This window comes from Cervus canadensis, chromosome 1 (genome assembly GCF_019320065.1).
Source record: "Cervus canadensis isolate Bull #8, Minnesota chromosome 1, ASM1932006v1, whole genome shotgun sequence".
NCBI classification, from domain to species: Eukaryota; Metazoa; Chordata; class Mammalia; order Artiodactyla; family Cervidae; genus Cervus; species Cervus canadensis.
Window position 1 is genome coordinate 88,680,841 of NC_057386.1, and position 13,510 is coordinate 88,694,350.

Below are 13,510 nucleotides of genomic sequence, written 5' to 3' on the forward strand. Positions count from 1 at the left end.
CCATATGGAACTCTTTTTGTTTGACAATTCTTTTGATGCTAAATTGGTAATGATTAATCTCTTTTAAATTAGATGTATTATTGCATCTTGCTGTCAAAGCCCTTTATTTTAACTTTTCGAAACTTTTTTCGCTTTTAAAAATTTTCAGTGGCTTAAAACTCACAATGATTATAAGACACTGAATTTTTCACTTTTTTAGAGTAGAAATTCATTAAGTAAAACCATTTTTCATCCCTGCTGTGTGTATGTGTGCTCAATCGTTCAATCATGTCTGACTCTTTGCTGTTCCATAGACTGTAGCTCACCCGACTCCTCTGTCCATGGAATTTTCCAGGCAAGAATACTAGAATGGTTTGCCATTTCCTACTCTAGGGGATCTTCCTGACTCAGGGATTGAACGCACTTGTTCTGCAAAAGTCTCTTGTGTCTTCTGCACTGGCAGGCAGATTCTTTACCAGTAGCACCACCTGGGAAGCCCTGCTGATACCAGAGAACAATTAAATAAATGAACATAATATATTTTAATTATTAAACCAGACTTAGTGACTCCTCTGAAGACATCATAGTAAAATTTCCCTTAGGCAAAAACACACTGAGTTATGTTGTAAGACAGGAGGATAATTCACCTTTACCTGAAAAATGGAATGTATCATAGGATAGATTCAGTTATGAAAGACTGCTGAACTCAAGTGCTGTAACTCATTATACCTTTAGAGAGCTCTGAGTAGTAATGACTGGTAAGTAGACTTTTCTATAGTTTGATAAAAGGGAAGTGATTTTTGAAATGTTTCTGTTCATTCCAATCAAATAAAATTTTAATTTAATTTTCAAGTTGATCACTCCAAACATCTGAATACAAATAAACATAATAAGAACTATGTGTTGTCATCGCTCGGTATACACAAGAGATTGGTTCCAGGACACCTTGCAGATACTGAAATCTATAGGTGCTCAAGTCCCTTATATAAAATGACCTAAAACAGTTGGAACTGTAAGCACAGATATTGAGGGCTGATAGTATTAGGTATTTAAGTATAATAACTTCCTCCTTCAAATGGACTAATTTTCCTAATTGATTCAATTAGCTAAAAAAGAGGAAATCCCCCTTTCAGTGCATTTAGGTATACTTGAAATTTTTTTATGGAAATGTCTTCAGAGCAGCAATCTGGTTGGACATAAGTGTGTTGGAGTTGAAATCACCAGGTAGGTAATCTCTCTTTGAAGATGCTTATTCTTTGCAAACCAAGGGAAAAGAACTTTCCCTTTGGAGTTCTTTTTTTACAATGGGTCTCTAAAGTTCCACACATTAACCCTATCTTGCTTGTCTCCGTGCTGTATGGCAAAAAAGAAAAAAAAAACTTATTAGTTTTCTGTCCTTAAAAATTAATGATTGCCCCTAGAAGATTCTGATAACTATTTGAAAAGTATGGTGATAATATACACATCACATAGTAAAGATGAAGTTGTCAACTAAAACACGGTACTACTTTTATGGCCTTGGTTTATACTTAGTGGCCTTCTTGTTATTAAAGAAACCTGAATAACAGAAAGATGGAATTTGATATTATCTTAATTAACTGAAATGAGAGTGACAGTTTATTATTCATACTATTTTTGGCATATATACTATACAAATATTATTTTTAGTTTCAAGGAAATAGAAAAACTAAAATTTTACAAACTACTAAAGTTTAACTGTTTCTCTTCCAAATTATTGGGCCATTTCCCTTTCTTGTGGATTGACCCCTTAGTCTTTCTAATAAATTCTGTGTCAGTTTTAAACTAGTTTTAACCCAAAGCCTCTGTATAATTTGTATCATCAAAATGTGTCTAGAAAGACTTTAGTGCTCAGTTTGTTCTGTAAATTTACCTTAGCAGTGTTTGGAGTTTTTAATTAGATATTTTTATTTATGTATACATATATAATGTGTGTATTTACAGTTACATATTATACCACTCATGTGATCATAGTATATCCATCATAGAAATATCAAAGTGTGATTAATCATTATCCATTTAAAATTATTACACAATTACATTTTATGTCACTGTACATGTGACAAGATGCCACTTTAAATGTGACATTTCCCTTTTATCTTTGTATACTTTATATATAATATGAATTTAGTGAGAAAAATAAGCTAATCTTTTAATTTTCAAATTAAATAAAAACAGATGAATTAATGTCTTTGAAATGACTTTTGGTTCCATTTTAGAAAAAGTTGAAGACATAACTGGTTTTATATTTTCATGATATTATTTTATCATAATATGGATATAAAATATATTAGAGTAAAATAAAAATCATATTATTTTTTGTTATTTTATAGTTCTTAAATTGTCCACTTTAAAACATGAGCATATATATAAAGAAAAGTAGAATGTGTAAACATTCATCTGGATAATTCCAGTAAAAGTAGTATGGCTTATTTAGATATTTTAAACCTTTATTTATTTTAATTTTTGGAGATGCAGTTGCTATTTCTTTATACACAATATACCATGATATTTACATAGCTTTATATTGTATAATAGTATACTATAAAGTACATCGTCTTATTTATACCTCATAATAAACTTGGAACATGGGCAGGATAGGTTCTTTCTCTGTTAGTAAATGAAAGGACAGAAATATTTAAAATTTTGCTCAAATCACGGGGCCACTAAAGGGCAAGACAGGAAATAAGCAAAATATAGACTGCAGCAGGGTCTTTTCTGACCCACCTCCTAGAGTAATGAAAATAAAATGAACAAGTGGGACCTAATTAAACTTAAAAGTTTTTGCACAGCAAAGGAAACCATAAACAAACCTAAAAGACAACCCTCAGAATGCAACAAAATATTTGCAAATGAAGCAACTGAGAAAGTATTAATCTCCAAAATATAAAAGCAGTTCATGTACTTCAATAAAAAAAAAAATAATGCAATAAAAAAATGGGCAGAAGACCTAAATAGACATTTCTCCAAAGAAGACATACAAATCCCTAACAAACACATGAAAAGATGTTCAACATCAGTAATTATTAGAGAAATGCAAATTAAAACTACAATGAGATATCACCTCACACCTGTCAGGATGGCCATCGGTCAAAAAAATTGAGTTTGGGGCTTTTAGGGCAGGAAAGACCCTGTCTCTTGGCATGGCCCTGCAAGGAACTATTCTCTGATCCAAACTCAGACATTTCTTTCTTTCTTTCTTTCTTTTTTTTTTTTTTAATGCCTAACTGTGCAAGGGACTTACTAACTAGCCTTAACAAGGGGAAGGAGACCTACAGGAAATGCCAGATACCTGGCATCTTGGAGCCAGCTGTGCTCGCTTCTGGGAGGGTGGGACTTTACCTCCCGCCTGGGGTCTGCTTTCATCTCCAGGTTCAGCGACTCACCCCTGAATACCTGCCCCCTCCTGAGGAGGGACCAGCCTCTCTTCCATCTAGGTGATGGCCAGAGATCAAGCCCTGAGCCTTTGGAGTGGGAGCACTGACTCCAAGACCCTAGACTACCAGAGAACTAACCCCAGGGGGTATCAAATAATGAGAACTCACACAAAGGAAACCACTTGAATACAAGACCCAGCATCACCCAGCTACCAGTAGCACCCTAAGCAGGATGCATCATCTAAACAACAAACAACAAAAATACAAACCCAATCAGCAGCAGACAGGATCACCACCTCACTCGGCCTTGCGCATCAGAGGAAAAACAAACAAACAAAAACTCAGCACAAATCTCACCCTATACAAGCTCACACAAACCACTAGACCAACCTTAGGAGGGCAGAAACCAAAAGGAAGAACAAATTTAACCTTGAAGCCTGGGAAAAGGAGACCTCAAACACAGTAAGTTAAAAAAAATAATAATGAAAAGGCAGAGAAATACTACACAAATGAAGGAACAAACTAGAAACACAGAAGTCCAAGGAAGTGAAGAGGAAACAGGCAAACTACCTGAAAAAGAATTCAGAATAATGATGGTAAAGATGATCAAAAACTTTGAAAATAAAATGGAGAAAATGCAAGAATCAATTTAAAAAAGACCTAGAAGAATTAAAGAATAGACATGGAGAGACAAACAACACAATTACTGAAATTAAAAATACTCTTGAAGGAATCAATAGCAGAATATCTGAAGCAGAGGAATGATTCAGTGAGCTGGAAGATAATGGTGGATATAACTTCTAAAGTAAATGAATGAAGTAAAGTACAAAGAATAAAGTAAAAAGAATGAAAAGAACTGCGGATAGTCTCAGAGACCTCTGGGACAATATCAAATGCACCAACATTTGAATTATAGAGGTCCCAGAAGAAGAAGAGAAAAAGAAAGGTTATAAGAAATTTTTTGAAGAGATTATAGTCGAAAATTTCCCCAACATGGAGAAAGAAATAGTCAATCAAGTTCAAGAGGCACAAAGAGTCCCATACAGGATAAACCCAAGGAGAAACACACTACGACACATACTAGTCAAACTAAAAAAGACTTAGCACAAAGAAAGAATATTAAAAGAAGCAAGGGAAAGCAACAAGTAACATACCAGGGAAACCCCATACCCTTAACAGCTGATCTTCAGCAGAAACTCTGCAGGCCAGAAAGGAATGGCAGGATATATTTAAAGTACTGAAAGGGAAAAATCTACAACCAAGATTACTGTCTCTGGCAAGGATCTCATTCAAAATTGATGGAGAAAGAAAAAGCTTTTCAGACAAGCAAAAGTTGAGAGAACTCAGTACCACCAAATCAGCTTTACAGCAAATGTTAAAGGAACTTTTATAGTCAAGAAATACAAGAGAAGAAAAAAGATCTACAAAATCAACCCCAAGCAATTAAGAAAATGACAATAGGAACATATATATCAATAATTACTTTAAATATAAATGGATTAAATATTTCAACCAAAAGACAGACTGGCTGAATGGATACAAAAACAAGGCCCATATATATGCTGTCTATAAGAAACCCTCTTCAGACCTAAAGACACATATAGACTGAAAGTGAGAGGATGGAAAAATATATTCTATGCAAATGGGAAGCAAGAGAAAGCTGGAGTAACAATGCTCATATCAGACAAAAGAGATCTTAAAATAAAGAAGATTACAACAGATAAGGAAGGACACTACATAATGATCAAGGGATCAATCCAAGAGGAAGACACGACAGTTGTAAATATCTGTGCATCCAATATAGGAACACCTCAATACAAAGACAAACACTAAGAGACATAAAAAGAGAAATTGACAGTAACACAATAATAGTAGGAGACTTTAACACCCCACTCACACCAATGGACAGATCCTCAAAACAGAAAATTAATAAGGAAACACAAGTCTTAATGATACATTGGATGAGGTGGATCTCACTGATATCTTCAAGACATTCCATCCAAATGCAGAAGAATACATCTTCTCACATGCACATGGGACATTCTCCAGGATGACCATATCCTGGGTCACAAATCAAACCTCAGTAAATTTAAGAAAATTGAAATTGTATCAAGCATCTTCTCTGACCACAATGCTATGAGACTAGATATCAATTACAAGAAAAAAACTGTAAGCAACACAAACACATGGAGATTAAACAACACGTTTCTAAGTAACCAACAGTTTACTGAAGAAATCAAAAGGCAAATCAAAAAAATCCTAGAAACAAATGACAATTAAAATACAACAACTCAAAACCTATGGGATGCAACAAAAGTGTTTCTAAGAGGGAAGTTTATATCAATATAATCCTACCTCAAGAAACAAGAGAAATATTGAATAGACAACATAACTTTACACCTAAAACAACTGGAAAAAAAAGAGCAAAAAACCCCCAAAATTAGTAGAAGGAAAGAAATCATAAAGATCTGAGCAGAAATAAATGAAAAGAAATGAAAGAAACAATAGTAAAGATTAATAAAACTAAAAGCTGGTTCTTTGAGAAGATAAACAAAATTGACAAATGTTTAGCCAGACTCAAGAAAAAAAGAGAAAAATCAAATCAACAAATATAGAAATGGAGAGGCTACAACAGACACTGCAGAAATACAAAGGATTATAAGAGACTATTATGAACAACTATGTGGCAATAAAATGGATACCCTGGAAGAAATGGAGAGATTCCTAGAAAAGTTCAATCTTCCAAAGACTGAACCAGGAAGAAATAGAAATTATGAACAACCCAATTACAAGCACTGAAATAAAGCTGTCATCAAAAATCTCCCAAAAAACAAAAGCCCAGGACCAGATGTCTTCACAGGAGAATTCTATCAAACATTTAGAGAAGAACTAATGCTTATCCTTCTAAAACTCTTTCAAAAAATTGCAAAGAAAGGAACACTTCCAAACTCATTCTATGAGGCCACCATCACCCTGATACCAAAAGCAGACAAAGATAACAACAAAAAAAGAAAACTACAGGCCAATATCACTGATGAACACAAATGCAAAAATCCTCAACAAAATTTTAGCAAACAGATTCAGCAACACATCCAAAAGCTCATACACTATGATCAAGTTGCCTTTATTCCAGGAATGCAAGGATTCTTCAATATACCCAAATCAGTCAATGTGATGCACCGTGTTAACAAATTGAAAGATAAAAACCATATGATAATCTCAAAAGATACAGAAAAAGCCTTTGACAAAATTCAGCACCCATTTATGATTTAAATTTCAAAAACTGGGCATAGAAGAAACCTACCTCAGCATAGTAAAAGCCATATGTGATAAGCCTACAGCAAACATTATTCTCAATGGTGAAAAACTGAAAGCATTCCCTCTAAGGTCAGGAACAAGACAAGGATATCCACTTTCACCACTATTATTCTACATAGTTCTGGAAGTCCCAGCTTCAGCAATCAGTGAAGAAAAAAGAAATAAAAGGAATCCAGATCAGAAAAGAAGTAAAGTTCTCACTGTTTGCAGATGACATAATACTGCACACAAAAAACCCTAAAGATAGTATCAGAAAATTACTAGAGCTAATCAGTGAATTTAGCAAAGTTACAGGATAAAAAATTCAATACATATAAATCACTTGCATTTCTATATACTATCAATGAAAAATCAGAAAGAGAAATTAAGGAATCAATCCCCTTAACCATTGCAACAAAAAGAGTTAAATATCTAGGAAAAAACTTACTTGAGGAGACAAAAGAACTGTACACAGAAAATTATAAGACACTGATGAAAGAAATCACAGATGACATAAACAGATGGAGAGAGATTCCATGTCCCTGGGTAGGAAGAATCAATATTGTGAAAGTGACTATACAACAAATGCAATCTACAGATTTAAATGTGATCCCTATCAAATTACCAATGACGTTCTTCACAGAAGTAGAACAAAAAATTTAACAATTCATATGGAAACACAAAAGACCCTGAATAGCCAAAGCAGTCTTGAGAAAGAAGAATGTAGATGGAGGAATCAACCTTCCTGACTTCAGATTATACTAGAAAGCTACAGTCATCAAGACAGTATGGTACTGGCAAAAAACTGAAATATAGACCAATGGAACAAGATAGAAAGCCCAGAAATAAACCCATGCACCTGTGGGTACCTTATTTTTGACAGAATAGGCAAGAACATACAATGGGGCAAAGACAGCTTCTTCAATAAATGATGCTGGGGAAACTGGACAGCCACATGTAAAAGAATGAAATTAGAACACTTCCTAACACCATACACAAAGATAAACTCCAAATGGATTAAAGACCTAAACGTAAGACCAGAAACTATAAAACTCTTAGAGGAAAACTCTAAGCAAGGTGAAAAGATCACTCTCAGAATGGGAGGAAATAATAGCAAATGAAACAACTGAGAAAGGATTAATTTCTAAAATATACAAGCAGTTTATACAACCTAATGCCAGAAAAACAAACAACCCAATCAAAAAGTGGGAAAGAGAGCTAAACAGACATTTCTCCAAAGAAGACATACAGATGGCTAACAAACACATGAAAAGATGCTCAACATCACTCATTATTAGAGAAATGCAAATCAAAACCACAAAGAGATGTCACCTCACACCAGTTGGAATGACCATCATCAAAAAGGTTACAAACAATAAATGCTGGAGAGGGTGTGGAGAAATGGAATGCTCTTGCACTATGGTGGGAATATAAATTGATACAGCCACTATGTAAGATTGTATGGAGATTCCTTCAATAACTAGAAATAAAGCCACCATATAACCCAGCAATCTCACTCCTAGGCATATACCCTGAGGAAACCAAAATTGAAAAGACACATGTATCCCATTGTCCATTGCAGCACTATTTACAATAGCTAGAACATGGAAGCAACCTAAATGTCCACTGACAGATGAATGGATAAAGAAGTTGTGTTACATATACACAATGGAATATTACTCAGCCATAAACAGAAATGCATTTGAGTCAGTTCTGAGGAGCTGGATGAACCTAGAACCTATTATACAGAGTGAAGTGAGTCAGAAAGAGAAAGATAAATATTGTATTTTAATGCATATATACAGAATCTAGAAAAATGGTACTGAAGAATTTATACAGGACAGCAGTGGAGAAACAGATATAGAGAATAGAATTATGGACATGGAGAGGGTGAAATGTATGGAAAGAGTAACATGTTAACTTAACTTACCTTACATTATGCAAAATAGATAGCCAACAGGAATTTACCGTGTGGCTCAGGAAACTCAAACAGGGGCTCTGTATCAACCTAGAGGGGTGGGATGGGGAGGAAGATGGGAGGGAAATTCAAAGGGAGGGGATATATGTATGCCTATAGCGAATTCATGTTGAGGTTTGACAGAAAATTCTGTAAAGTCATTATCCTTCAATAAAAAATAAATTAAAAAGAAAAAAAAAGTATATATGCAACAAGCAACAAAGGTCCAAAGTACAGCACAGCAAACTATAGTCAACATCTTGTAATAACCTATAATGGAAAATAATTTCAAAAGTAATGTGTACATGTACAACTGAATCACATTGTTCTGCACCTGAAACACTGTAGGTCAACTATACTTCAATAAAAGATAGATATGAAGAAAAGGAATCTACAAACAATAAATGCTGGAGAGGGAGTGGAGAAAAGGGAACCCTCTTGCACTGTTGGTGGAAATGCAAATTGATACAGCCACTATGGAGACCAGTATGGTGGTTCCTTTTAAAACTAAAAATAGATCTACTGTTTGTCCCAGCAGTCCCACTACTGTGCATATACCTAGAGAAAATCTTATTTCAAAGGGACACATACACCGCAATGTTCATTGCAGCACTGTTTACAGCAGACATGGAAGCAACCCTAAATGTCCATCAACAGAGGAATGGGTAGCGAAGATGTGGTACATATATACAGATGGAATATTACTCAGTCAGAAAAAGGAGTGAAATTGGGTCATTTGTAGAGATGTGGATGGAAAAAGAGACTGTCATACTGAGTGAAGTAAGTCAGAGGAAAACAAATGCATGTTATTAATGCATGTATGTGGAATTGAGAAAAATGGTACAGATGAATGTATTTGCAGAGAAAAAATAGAGATGCAGACGTAGAGAATAAACGTGAACACCAAGAGGTAAAAGGGGAAGAGGTGTGGGATGAATTGTGAGATTGACATATACACACTACTGATACTGTGTATAAAATAGAGAACTAATGAGACCCTCATGTTTATCACGGGAACTCGACTCAGTGCTCCGTGGTGGCCCGAAGGGGAAGGAAGTCCAAACAGGAGGGGCTATGTGTATATGTACAGCCAGTTCACTTTGTTGTACAGTAGAAAGTAACACAATGTTTTAAAGCAACTATAATTCCACTAAAACTTAATTCAAAAAAGAATAGAAACAAATCCTATGGAGAAGCTGTTTTCTTTCCATTTTAGCATTCTGTTACAAAGGATGCAATGGATGATGACTATATATATATACATATATATAGTCATCAAACATATACATATGTATATATGTATATACATGTACACAAACATATACATGCACATATATACAGGTATACCTACATATTTACACACACATATGCGTGATAGCTGCTCAGCTGTGTCTGACTCTTTGTGACCCCATGGACTGTAGCCCACCAGGCTCCTCTGTCCACGGAATTCTCCAGGCAAGAATACTGGAGTGGGTAGCCATTCCCTTCTCTGGGGAATCTTCCCAACCCAGGGATCGAACCCAGGGCTTCTTCATTGCAGGCAGATTCTTTACCATCTGAGCCATGAGGGAAGACTATATATGTGTGTGTGTGTGTATATATATACACACGCACACATATGTGGATACATTTAACAAGACCTGTGCATGCCTATATGAAGGAAGTGGCTGGATGTTACTAAGGGGCATAGAAAAAATTTTTGAGTAAGTGATGAGAGAGATATTTCTGGAGAGGAAGAAGTCAATTCTCTCCAAGTTAACCTATAAACTTCACACGTTTCTAGTCAAATTCCCAGTGGGACTTTTTTGGAACTTGTCAAATGATTCTAAACTTCATCTGGAAAAAAAATTAATGATCAGCCAGAACTTTTATTTTTAAAGAAGAGCAATGCCCCCACCAGATTGTAAAATGTACTCTTAAACCATAAAAATAATATACAATAGGATTGTGCCAGACTAGATAGACAGATCTGTGAAACAGAAGAGAAACCCAGAAACAGAACAACTATATATGGGATTTTAGTGTATGATAGAGATGACATTTCAAACTCATGAGGAAAGAATGGATAATTGAATAAATGGTGCTGGAGCCAATGGGAAACAGCTCCACACCTTATACCAAACTGAATTCCAGATCAGTTAAATATTTATATGGAAAAACTGAACTTAGAAATCTGCTGGAGCAAAATAGAAGTGAATATTTATACACTGAAATAGAGAAAGGATTTTCTAAGACCCAATACAGAAAGAAGAAAGATTTATAAATCTGAGTACATAAAAATGTTAAAATTTAGTGTGGCCAATAATCATAATTAAAATTAAAATGTTAATTGATGAACATAGGGTTGGTTAATAACAATAAATTAGGAATGTTATCAGTTAATAAAATTATGAATATGATAATATAAAGTTGAGCAGAGATCTAGGCATAAATAATTTACTAAAGGATAATTACAAATGAATGACATTCAAATGAAAATGTTTACTGGATTAACAAATTATACACATTAAGTCAAGGCAGCGGTTATCCTGTAAAGGAAAAATGTCAGTGGTTTTCATCAAATACTGATAATACAAATGTTTTTAAGACAAAGTCTGCAAGTGCTTATTATACATAGATTATAAATCAGAATCTGTGATTATTTTCCTACAAAACAACCTGAATTTCACTTTGACAGGATATCTTATAGGGCAGGTCATATGTGGACTTTGATATACTCCACTATTGACTTTGACAACTTTCAAAATATGTAGAAACCATGGGCACAGGTAGGTGACATAGTATTAATATGATTGTCTTATTTTTAATCTGATACTCATGATCTAACGGAAGCCAAATGGAATACATTGCTTTGAGGTAGCATCCTTACACCTTTTAGAGAGAGCTGGTAGTAGATTGAGCAAGTGAGGCACTAGCTTAGGGTACAAAATTAAGGGGACACCAAAACAGACTGAGACCAACAGACAAGAAGCCCTCAATAACCAAGATGTGATACTTTCAGGTGTGGTATAAAAATTAGAATGAATGCAGAAAAATTCTGGCAAAGAGTATATAAAATCTTTCAATAAAGACAGGGTCAATATTCTTGATTATTTCTTCACACATCCTCCCAAATGGCTCTGCAGGGCACTGCTTTTAAAGAATAAGATCAAAAGCACATTTTCAAACTCCCTTGAGCACTTGAAGTGCTGATTCATAGGAACAGTGGTAAATGTTAGAGAGGAAAACTGTTTGGAATCTCAGCTCATTTTTTTCCTTTGAGACAAGGTATTCTAGATGGCCCAAGGCCTAATTTATTAAGCCTGTTTTAAGGTAACTAGAGAAAATATGGGGACATATTGGATTTAAATTATGCCTTACAGATGGAATAATGGACTCTCACTCCTTTCCACACTATTCCCAAAGAGTGGAAGGTCTCACATGTTATAATTGTGCCCTGGTACTAGAGAACATGACTTTCAGAGGGAGGAACTATGAACTCCAAGTACCCATTTCTCTACGAAATTCATTCTTGACACTTCTTCCTTTGAATTGCTTTGTAGTTGTCCTCTCCCACCCATTAACTTTCTAAGTACTAATTAATATTTCAAATAGTGCAATGTGGACTATAGACAGTTTTATTTGCATATTTTACATTAACTTAGTATTGAAAAATACAGCCATTTTCACGGAAATTCAGAATTTGAAGGAATTCAATGAAATAAAATCTTCAAAGCCACACTGCTTATTTTTTCCTATTTGTACTTTCTAGGTATTTTCCTCTCCATTTTGTATTGCTTATTTTAAAGTAGAATCTTTTAAAGTTCTGAAGTGTGGTGAATGGGTTTTGTGTAGATGGGTTCCACAGTTAGGTTTATGTGTCTTAATAACTTGAAATCATACTGAAAAATCCTGTGAACACTCAGTGGTTTCAGATGCTAGTGATTTTCACTGATGAATCACATGAAAGCTGAAAAAAGTACCATAAAAACATCATAGACTAGAAGTAGGAGTGTGAACTCCACTTTACCATGTGGTCCGTGTTTTAGGTTTTTCAAAGTTCAAATATATAAAAAGTGGAATTTCAGAAGTCTTTTAGCTTCTGAATAGAAAGGTGTATTAAGAATATTTAAAATTCTTTGGTTTACTTACATCCATACATATTATGTTTATAAATGTGCTTCCCAACATTAAAAACGTTTTACTGAAATACATTTGTATAAATCTAAGGTGTACTGCATGTTAGTTGGACACATTTATATGTTGTAATAGGATTGACATTGTAGTGATAATTAGCACATCTTTCACATCACATGGGCTTCACTGGTAGCTCAGCTAGTAAAGAATCTACCTATAATGCAGGAGACCCCAGTTCGATTCCTGGGTCAGGAAGATCCGCTGGAGAAGGGTTAGACTATCCACTCTAGTATTTCTGGGCTTCCCTCATGCCTCAGCTGATAAAGAATCCACCTGCAATACAGGAGACCTGGGTTTGATTCCTGGGTTGGAAAGATCCCCTGGAGAAGGGGAAGGCTACCCACTCCAGTATTACGGCCTGGAGAATTCCATGACTGAGTGACTTTCACTTTCACTTTAACATCACATAATAATCATTTCTTTTTAGTGGTTTTAATAATTAAGAACTAGTCTGTTAGTTTGATGTATAAAATGATATTATCATCTATATTTACTGTACTGTGCTTTGCATCTGGGACTTCCTACTCCTTGCAAGTTTGTACCCTTAAAATTGGTCCTATCCCCTCACCCCCTAGCCCTGATAACCAAAATTTTACTGTTTTTACAGATTGGGTTTATTCTGATGCCACAAGATTCCACAAGTGATATCACACTGTTCTTTTCTTTGTCTGACTAATCTCACTTTGCATAAAGCAATTGCTGTGAC